General features: G+C 56.1%; 1 long non-coding RNA gene across 2 annotated transcripts in view; it reads right to left on the bottom strand.

Annotated features, from left to right (window-relative positions):
* Positions 1-2,715: 2,715 nt before the first annotated feature.
* The window catches only part of LOC102258099, a 6,342-nt gene continuing 1,632 nt past the window's right edge, over positions 2,716-7,425 (bottom strand). The window contains exons 2-3 of one of the 2 annotated variants that reach the window (XR_001360032.1): positions 3,571-4,150; positions 2,716-3,223 (exon numbers count right to left, since the gene is read on the bottom strand). This is a non-coding gene — a long non-coding RNA (uncharacterized LOC102258099). Of the gene's footprint in view, positions 4,151-7,425 lie in introns of both variants that reach the window. The other variant, XR_001360031.1, reaches the window with a different exon arrangement.

The following is a 7,425-nucleotide window of genomic DNA, read 5'->3' as shown; positions in this document are numbered from 1 at the left end:
ACACACACACAGACACACACACACATACACACACAGAGACACACACACAACACATATAGCCTTGAGGGGGGGTCCCAGTTTTAAGGGCAATATATTTTCTTTAAATATATTTTTATTGATTTCAGAGAGGAAGGGAGAGGGAGAGAGAGAGAAACATCAGTGATGAGAGAGAGTCTGATTGGCTGCCTCCTGCACGCCTCCCACTGGCGATCGAGCCTGCAGTCTGGACACGCACCCTGACAGGGAGTTGAGCTGTGACCCTCCGGTTCATAGGTCGACGCTCCACCACGGAGCCACGCCGGCCGGGCATGCGGAGTAGACCTGCTGGGTGACGTGGTCGTCCTATACTGAATTCTTTAGGAGCCGCCCCGTTTTCCGCAATGGCCGCTCCGTCGTACATTCCACCAGCTGTGCACGCGGGCTCCAGCTCCCCCACATTCCCACCAGCACTTGTTCTTGTCCGATTTTGTTCTTCATATAAATTCTTCTGATGGGTGTGAAGTGGTGTTTCATCATGGTCCCAACTTCCATCTCCCTGGCAACTAGTGATGCTGCGTATCTTCTCACGTGCTGATTGGCTGTCTGTGTGCGTCTGTTCAGGGTCCCTGGCCCTTCCTGGAGTTGGGTGTCCTTTGCTGTTGTTGATTTGTGAGAGTTCTCTATTCTAGATACAGGGTCCCTTATGGTACGACGTTTCCCCTCTCCCTGGGTTAAATTTTGGCAAAGTCCCATTTACCTGTTTTCTTTTTGTTGCCTGCACTTTTGGTGTCTCATCAGAGCGATTTTATTTTGTTTTTCCTCCACCTGATACCTTATGTCCTTAAAGGCTGCCCTTGGGTGGTCTTCCTCTGTCTCAGGCACATCCAGCTCGTCAGTTTCCGGGTTCATTTGGAAGTTCTGTGTCCTGGGGGAAAGGCCAGGATACACGGACACACACACAGCACACACAGCCTGTCTAACCTGGGGCCGCTGTGATTCCAGCGTGCTGACGTGTGCTACATCCTGTGTGTCATGCATGGCATCCTACAGGCGACACGGCCAGCACCGGGTTCAACAGAGATTGAGAGATGGTTCCACCTGGGACATGCGTGTCTCCGTGTATGGGGACGTGCAGTCCCGGTTCCTCCGTAGCTGGGAGCCCTAGTGATCGGGCTGCAGCGTGGACAGAACAGCCTGGTCCTCCTTGAAGGAGTCCAAGGGCAGGGAGCTGTGTGTCCCCTGCTGCTCAGCCTCCCTGGCAACTCAGTGAGCACAGGGATTGCAAACAGTCTTTTTTTTCTTTTCTTGATAGAAACTACCTCCTTAGAAAGCAGATCTCCCCCGAAAACCTTGGAGGGAAGTGCTCACGGCACGAGGACGTGAGTCGGGGTGCTGGCGGCATGCCCGTCTTTTCCCCACAGGCTTCCTGAGCGCGGGGTTTGAGAAAGGCCGTCCCACCACGGCCAGTCCCGGTGCGGCCGTAGCCTCAGTGGCCTGGGCAGCAGACCCGTTTCCTTCCTGGTGAAATAGGCCCACGTCTGACTGGTGTTGACTCGTCCACCCCCCGCCCTCCCACAGAAGGACGCCTTTCATCTCTACCTTCTCCTGTCGTCCGTCGCACCCTAACCACAACGAGGACCAACCTTTCCTGAGCTACGGTGGTCTGAGCCCCTGCAGCTCCTCCCGGACCCCCTCGGAGACCTTCTAGCACAGCTCCCGCCCCACGTGGCCCCTCGAGGCACCCAGGCCTCAGCCCGTCTCTGCTCATCAGGTGGCAGCCTGGCAGGAAGGAAGCGATGCCCTCCGTCACAGCAGCAAATGGAAGCCCGCCTTCTCACCCATCGCTGGCCCTGGCCTGGCCAAGGCCGCTGACTGCCCGCTCCGGGCCAGCTCCGCTCGGAGCCAGAACTCCCTGTTCGCTTTCCGGCCCACCCTGCAGGGAGAGCTCAGCTCAGTCGATGCCACGCTGACCACCCACCCCAGGAAGGGCTTTCCGGGTGCACTGTCCGGGCTGGCGGGCTGAGGCCCATCAGCCACATCCCAACGGCTTTGCCTCCAGCGGGAGCCAGGCTGCCGGCCTGTTTGCAAGGCTCAGTGATGGTGCTCCTCTCTCCCACAAGGCCTTGGGGTGGCCAGCCTGGGCGCCCCCTGAGCTTTTCCGCCTGGAGTGACACCCAGCCAGTGAGCCACACCAGGCTGGACAGACAGTTTGCTTCTATCATACGCCAGTGTTGTAGAGACCCTGGTCTCTAAGGTCTTCCACGAATGCTGAGGTCATTAGCTGAAACTCAAGGTCAAGCTCAAGTTCACCCAGGTTGGCAAATGCCTTTCCAGTCCCTCAGACTCCAACAGCTTGTGTGTCGCGGTGATCATTCTTCACAGTGATTATTTCCTTGCCAGCTCATCGACGATGTTAATCGGATGGAGTTTACATCGTGTCCAGCGCTTTAGTGTTTCACCGACAACCCACCTACCAGCCATGTTCTCCCGCCGGGAGGCGCAGAGAGCACGGGTCATGGAGAAAAAGAGGCGGAGGGGGTGGACGGGCAACTTGCTGAACGGCACATCTGAGCGTGAACGTGTAAAAGGTGTTCACCCTGCCCGGCCGGCGTGGCTCAGGGGCTGAGCGTCGACCTATGAACCAGGAGGTCGCGGTTCCATTCCCAGGCAGGGCACATGCCTGTGTTGCAGGCTTGATCCCCAGTGTGGGGCGTGCAGGAGGCAGCCGATCCATGATTCTCTCTCATCATGGATGTTTCTCTCTCCCCCTCCCCCGCCCCCTTCCTCTCTGAGATCCATATACACTCACCTGCACTGTGAGTGACTCCGTTATTGTTTCTTGCACACGCAGCTCCTGAACCTGTCTGTCCGTGTGGGAGGACCCGCCTCCGCTGAGAAAGTCTGTCCACATACGAGGTGGGATGTGGCTGCACCAGCCAGGCTCGCCCTGGACAGGAGCCCGTCACGGGCCGGCGAGGCGCCTGCATCTCTCAGGGTGGCAGGGGCTGCGGGCAGGGCTGGGCGGGGCAGGACTGCTGTCCATGGTGCCAGCTGGGCTCGCGGGGCAGGACTCCGTGCGCTGCACTCTGTGGTGACTCTGAGTGGGTGGCCAGCCCTCCGGAGACTCAGGTGAGCACTTTCCTTTTCTGCTGAAGCCGGAAACCTTCTTACTCCAGGGAAACGCAAGTCCGAACAGCGACACAGGCCCCTTCGGCACAGACCAGGAGAGGCGCACAGCCCTGCGCTGCAGGAGGAGTGGGAAGTGGGTGAGCCTGAAGGGCAACCTGTTAACGTCCGGTGGGTCGGATGCAGGCGTCCGGTGACCAGAAATCCCACTTCTGCTCATGCTCCAAGCGATGGCTCCTGGAGACACCGCAAGGCTCCTCACCGTAGTGCCGCCGGTCCCGCCAGCCCCCACCCAGCCCCCTTCGCGTCCTGTACGATGAAAGATAGGTGGCGGCACGTCCACGCACACGCGTGAGCTGGCACGGCCTGCACCGCGACGGGCAGGCTCGGCAACGTGTCTGTGGGAGGAAGGACATGGCAGGAGGCTGTGCACAGTCTATTGTTCGCGCACATCTGAAGACATACCTGCAAACGGACGTGGACGGGTAACCTGAGGGAAGCTCCGTGGGTGGTGCCGCTGCCCCCGGTGTCCTGGCCGGGACATTACACCGCCGCTTCGTACCATTAGGGAAACCGGGCCGTCATTTCTCACACCTGCACGCGAATCCACAATTAGATCACTGAAAATCCCATTAAAAATGCCCACAGGACATACATGTTACTGGTACATACATGATGGCTTCTTCTCAGGCGGGGGGAGTGTAAGGTTCGCGGCGCAGGAGACCAAGTCAGAGACCCAGGCAAACCAAAAAGGAGGAGCTTTCATCTGCACCCCCAGGCGAGTTCACCGGTCCAAGGGCGGGGCCAGTGAAGTGGCGCCAGGAGGGAGTGGAGGCATTTTTTTATACAGCTGTTCAGTGAGGGCGGGGAGCATGAGCTGTGGGAGTTCCCGTCGCGGGCAGGTCCCTCACGGGTTCCAGGAAGGAATCGGTATCTGCGTCGCCATCTGCCTGGTGCATTGGTCTGCTGTGGGTTCCAGGAAGGGACCAGTATCTGCGTCACCATCTGCCTGGCGCGTGCATCGGCTCCTGGACTTCCCTCCGACCTGACAGGGAGGACACGGAACTTAGGGGACTTCGAGGTCCTGTTTTTCCTTAGAAAAAACTTCAGAGACAAATGCGATCAGATGTAAGCGATTGAAAATCCGGATGCAGGGAAACGAGGGAATACCACTCTGTGCTTCTCGAAAAATGCCCAGAAGACCTGGCTGGTAGCGCAGCTGGTTGGAGTGCCCTCCTCCTACGGCAAGGTTGCGGGTTCGATTCCTGGTCAGGGCACATACGGGAATCAGCCAATGAATAAGAATCAGCCAATGGATGCATGAATAAGTGGAACAACAAATCGATGTTTCTCCCTAAAATCAATAAAATAAAATAAAATAAGGTGCTGTTAACATAAAAAACCATTGAATCCTGTAAAGAATTTTTGTGAGTTTATTTGAGCCAAACTGTCGACATAAGCCAGGAAGCAGAACCTCAAGGAAATGAGATAATGCTCCGGAGATTGGCGGGTTACATCTGCATTTATACATTGCAACCAAAGGAAAGGGACGCAGGTGGGTGACATGAAATCCATTGGTGGTAGAGTAAGGAGGCGGGAGAAAGCAAAGGGGGGAACTCTGGGATTGGGCAACAAGTGAAATGATGGACATGTGCTTCTTTTCTGTAGATGAAAACAGGACAGTTTAACATAATCAACAGTCGGCAATTAACTTGATAACAATAACAATGAGGGAATGCCCTGGTGCCATTTGTTGTGCCCTGAGGGGTCCGGAAAAAAGGGAAGTTACAAGTTACCCAGACATTTCACCGATATGTTATCTTAGAGGCAGACAAATGGGCTCAGTACAGACCTCAGTTGATCTTTGTCAGGGAAAATACTGGCCTAGGACATGATTACCCACCATAGCCTGTTTGTAGTTAAATACTTAATTCTCAGAACATCCTTTGTGGTGACTTTAGGTCTCTGAGTTTGCAAGACCGCCACGCAGGCCTCCCCTGAGCTTGTCAGGTCAGCGTGTGGCCCCTTTCGCCCACAGCGCCAAGATGAAGTGAGTGACGTTTGTAAAGTGTTTAAGGCGCTGCCTGGCTCGGAGTAGGAGCTCAGTAGGTCTTAGCACCCCTGGCAATTACTGATACTCTCCCCCGGGGGGGGGGCGGTGAAGGGTGGGGGTGTGTGTGGGGGGAGGTTGGCTGGTGCCTGGCATACCTCCACACAGCGGCATTCTCTGTTGCTGTTGCTGTTAATCCTCACCTCAGGATATTATTTACTTTTTATTTTTATTTAGTGGAAAGGAGGGAGGGAGGGAGGGAGGGAGGGGGAGAGGGAGAGAAAGAAACATTGATGTGAGAGACACATGGATTGGTTGCATCCTGCCCCACTGTGGCCAGGGATGGAACCTGCAACGCAGGTGTGTGCCCTTGACTGGGAATCAATCCGACGACTATTTGGTGCGTGGGCCAACGCTCTGACCACTGAGCCACACCTGGGAACCGGCTCTGAGCAGGTAAAGGGCTCAGAGCAGGTGCGGAGGTCCCCGGGGGGGAGGGGGCAGTGAGGACTGTCTGGCTCCTGCCCCTGCCCCGCACCTGAAGGACGTCCCAGGAGGTTGCCCAGCCAGCCTGCTGAAGGCAGAGGCGTGTGGGTCAGGCGAGGCGGGGAATTCAGACGCCTGGGGCGACACTGGACCCTTTGAGTCCGTCCGTCCTGTCCTCTCCCCGCTCTGTGACCACAGTCAGCCACATTCAGGGGAAATTTCCAGGAGAAATGACGGGGACTCAGAGCTGCCTGCTGGTTAGGAATGGGAAGGGGAAGGGAAGGCAGCCCAGCCCTCTAACGGGAGCGGCCGAGAGCGCCACCTGTAGGCGAGCTGTCTCCTTCGACTCATCAATTCTTTCGGGATCCTCACCCCCAAAGGGGAAGATCCACCCCAGAAAAGACCAAGGCCCTGTCCTTTCAGCACCCTTGCCGAGGCCACCCAGCCAGCTGGCAGGACAACCTTGCGACAGTTTAACAAGCATTTGGTTGTGGTTCAGGACACATAAGGTACAAGTTGCCACGTGAGCATGTTTAAGGGCAGAGCGCACACTCACTCACGCTGCTGGGCAGCTGTCCCACCACCATCTCCAGAACTTCCCATCTTCCCACACTGAGACCTGGTCCCCATTAAACACGCACCCCACCCCCACCCCAGCCGGGCCCCACCCTCTGCTTCCACTCCGTGCAGCTGACTCCCCAGCCCCACAGGCGTGGAGTCAGACAGTGTGTCCTCGTGTGTCTGGCTGATCTCACCAGCATGTCCTCAGGCCCATCCACACGGCAGCGGGTGTCAGCATGCCCTTCCTTTCCCAGACGGACACTATTCCATGCATGGTGGGCCGCGTGCTGCTCGTGCATTTACCGGGCGGACGTTGGAGTGCTTCCCCCTTCTGGTTACTGTGAGTGATGCTGCTGTGAACACGGGTCTGCAGACATCTGTTTGAGACTCAATCATTTGTGGCAAGCTTTTCATTTTGGATAATTTCAAATTTACGGAAGTGTTGCAAAGGTAGCTCAGGGAGTCCCCGTGAACCCCGATGTTAACACTGTACGTGCCACAGCCACGAGAACCACCCCCGCACAATGCTGTTAACTCAACGCCAGGCATCGCTTAGGTTTCAGCTGTTTTTCCACGAACGTCCTGTTTCTTTTTTAAAAAATATATTTCTATTGATTTCAGAGAGGAAGGGAGAGGCAGAGAGAGAGAGAGAAACATCAACGATGAGAGAGAATCATTGATCAGCTGCCTGCAACCCGGGCACATGCCCTGACCGGGAATCGAACCATGACCTCCTGGATCATAGGTGGGTGCTCAACCACTGAGCCACGCTGGCTGGGCATGAACGTCCCAGGATCCAACCCAGACTGCCACACTGCATGCAGTCAGTGAGTTTTTCAAATGGTAATGACAAATGATAGGTCCTCCCTTCCCCCAACTGGTGGGCGGAGTATGACGGAACCTGCGGCCCAGAAATACCTGAGTACCTAACCAGGCACCTTATATGGACTATACATTGAACCACCAATCCACACCTGCCAAATACCCTAAGCTTTGTCCTATATGGACCATACATTAAGCCACCAATCAGCGCCAGCCGAGTACACTAAGCCCGCATTCCTTCCCATTCCGCCCCTCAAAAGGCGTGCTCACTCCTGCACATGCTGCTGTCCTCCCCTGTCGAGACAGCCCGGCAGGTCCTTCTCCTCTGATAAAGCCTGTAGTCCTGGTTTTCGGCCTCTGTCTGATCTTTCAACAAACACTAAGTAAAATGTGGGGTAAAA

The sequence above is a fragment of the Myotis brandtii genome, unplaced genomic scaffold (assembly GCF_000412655.1).
Source record: "Myotis brandtii unplaced genomic scaffold, ASM41265v1 scaffold786, whole genome shotgun sequence".
Classification (NCBI taxonomy): Eukaryota; Metazoa; Chordata; class Mammalia; order Chiroptera; family Vespertilionidae; genus Myotis; species Myotis brandtii.
The sequence above is the reverse complement of the archived record's forward strand: the minus strand, read 5'-3'. Positions and strand labels throughout refer to the sequence as shown.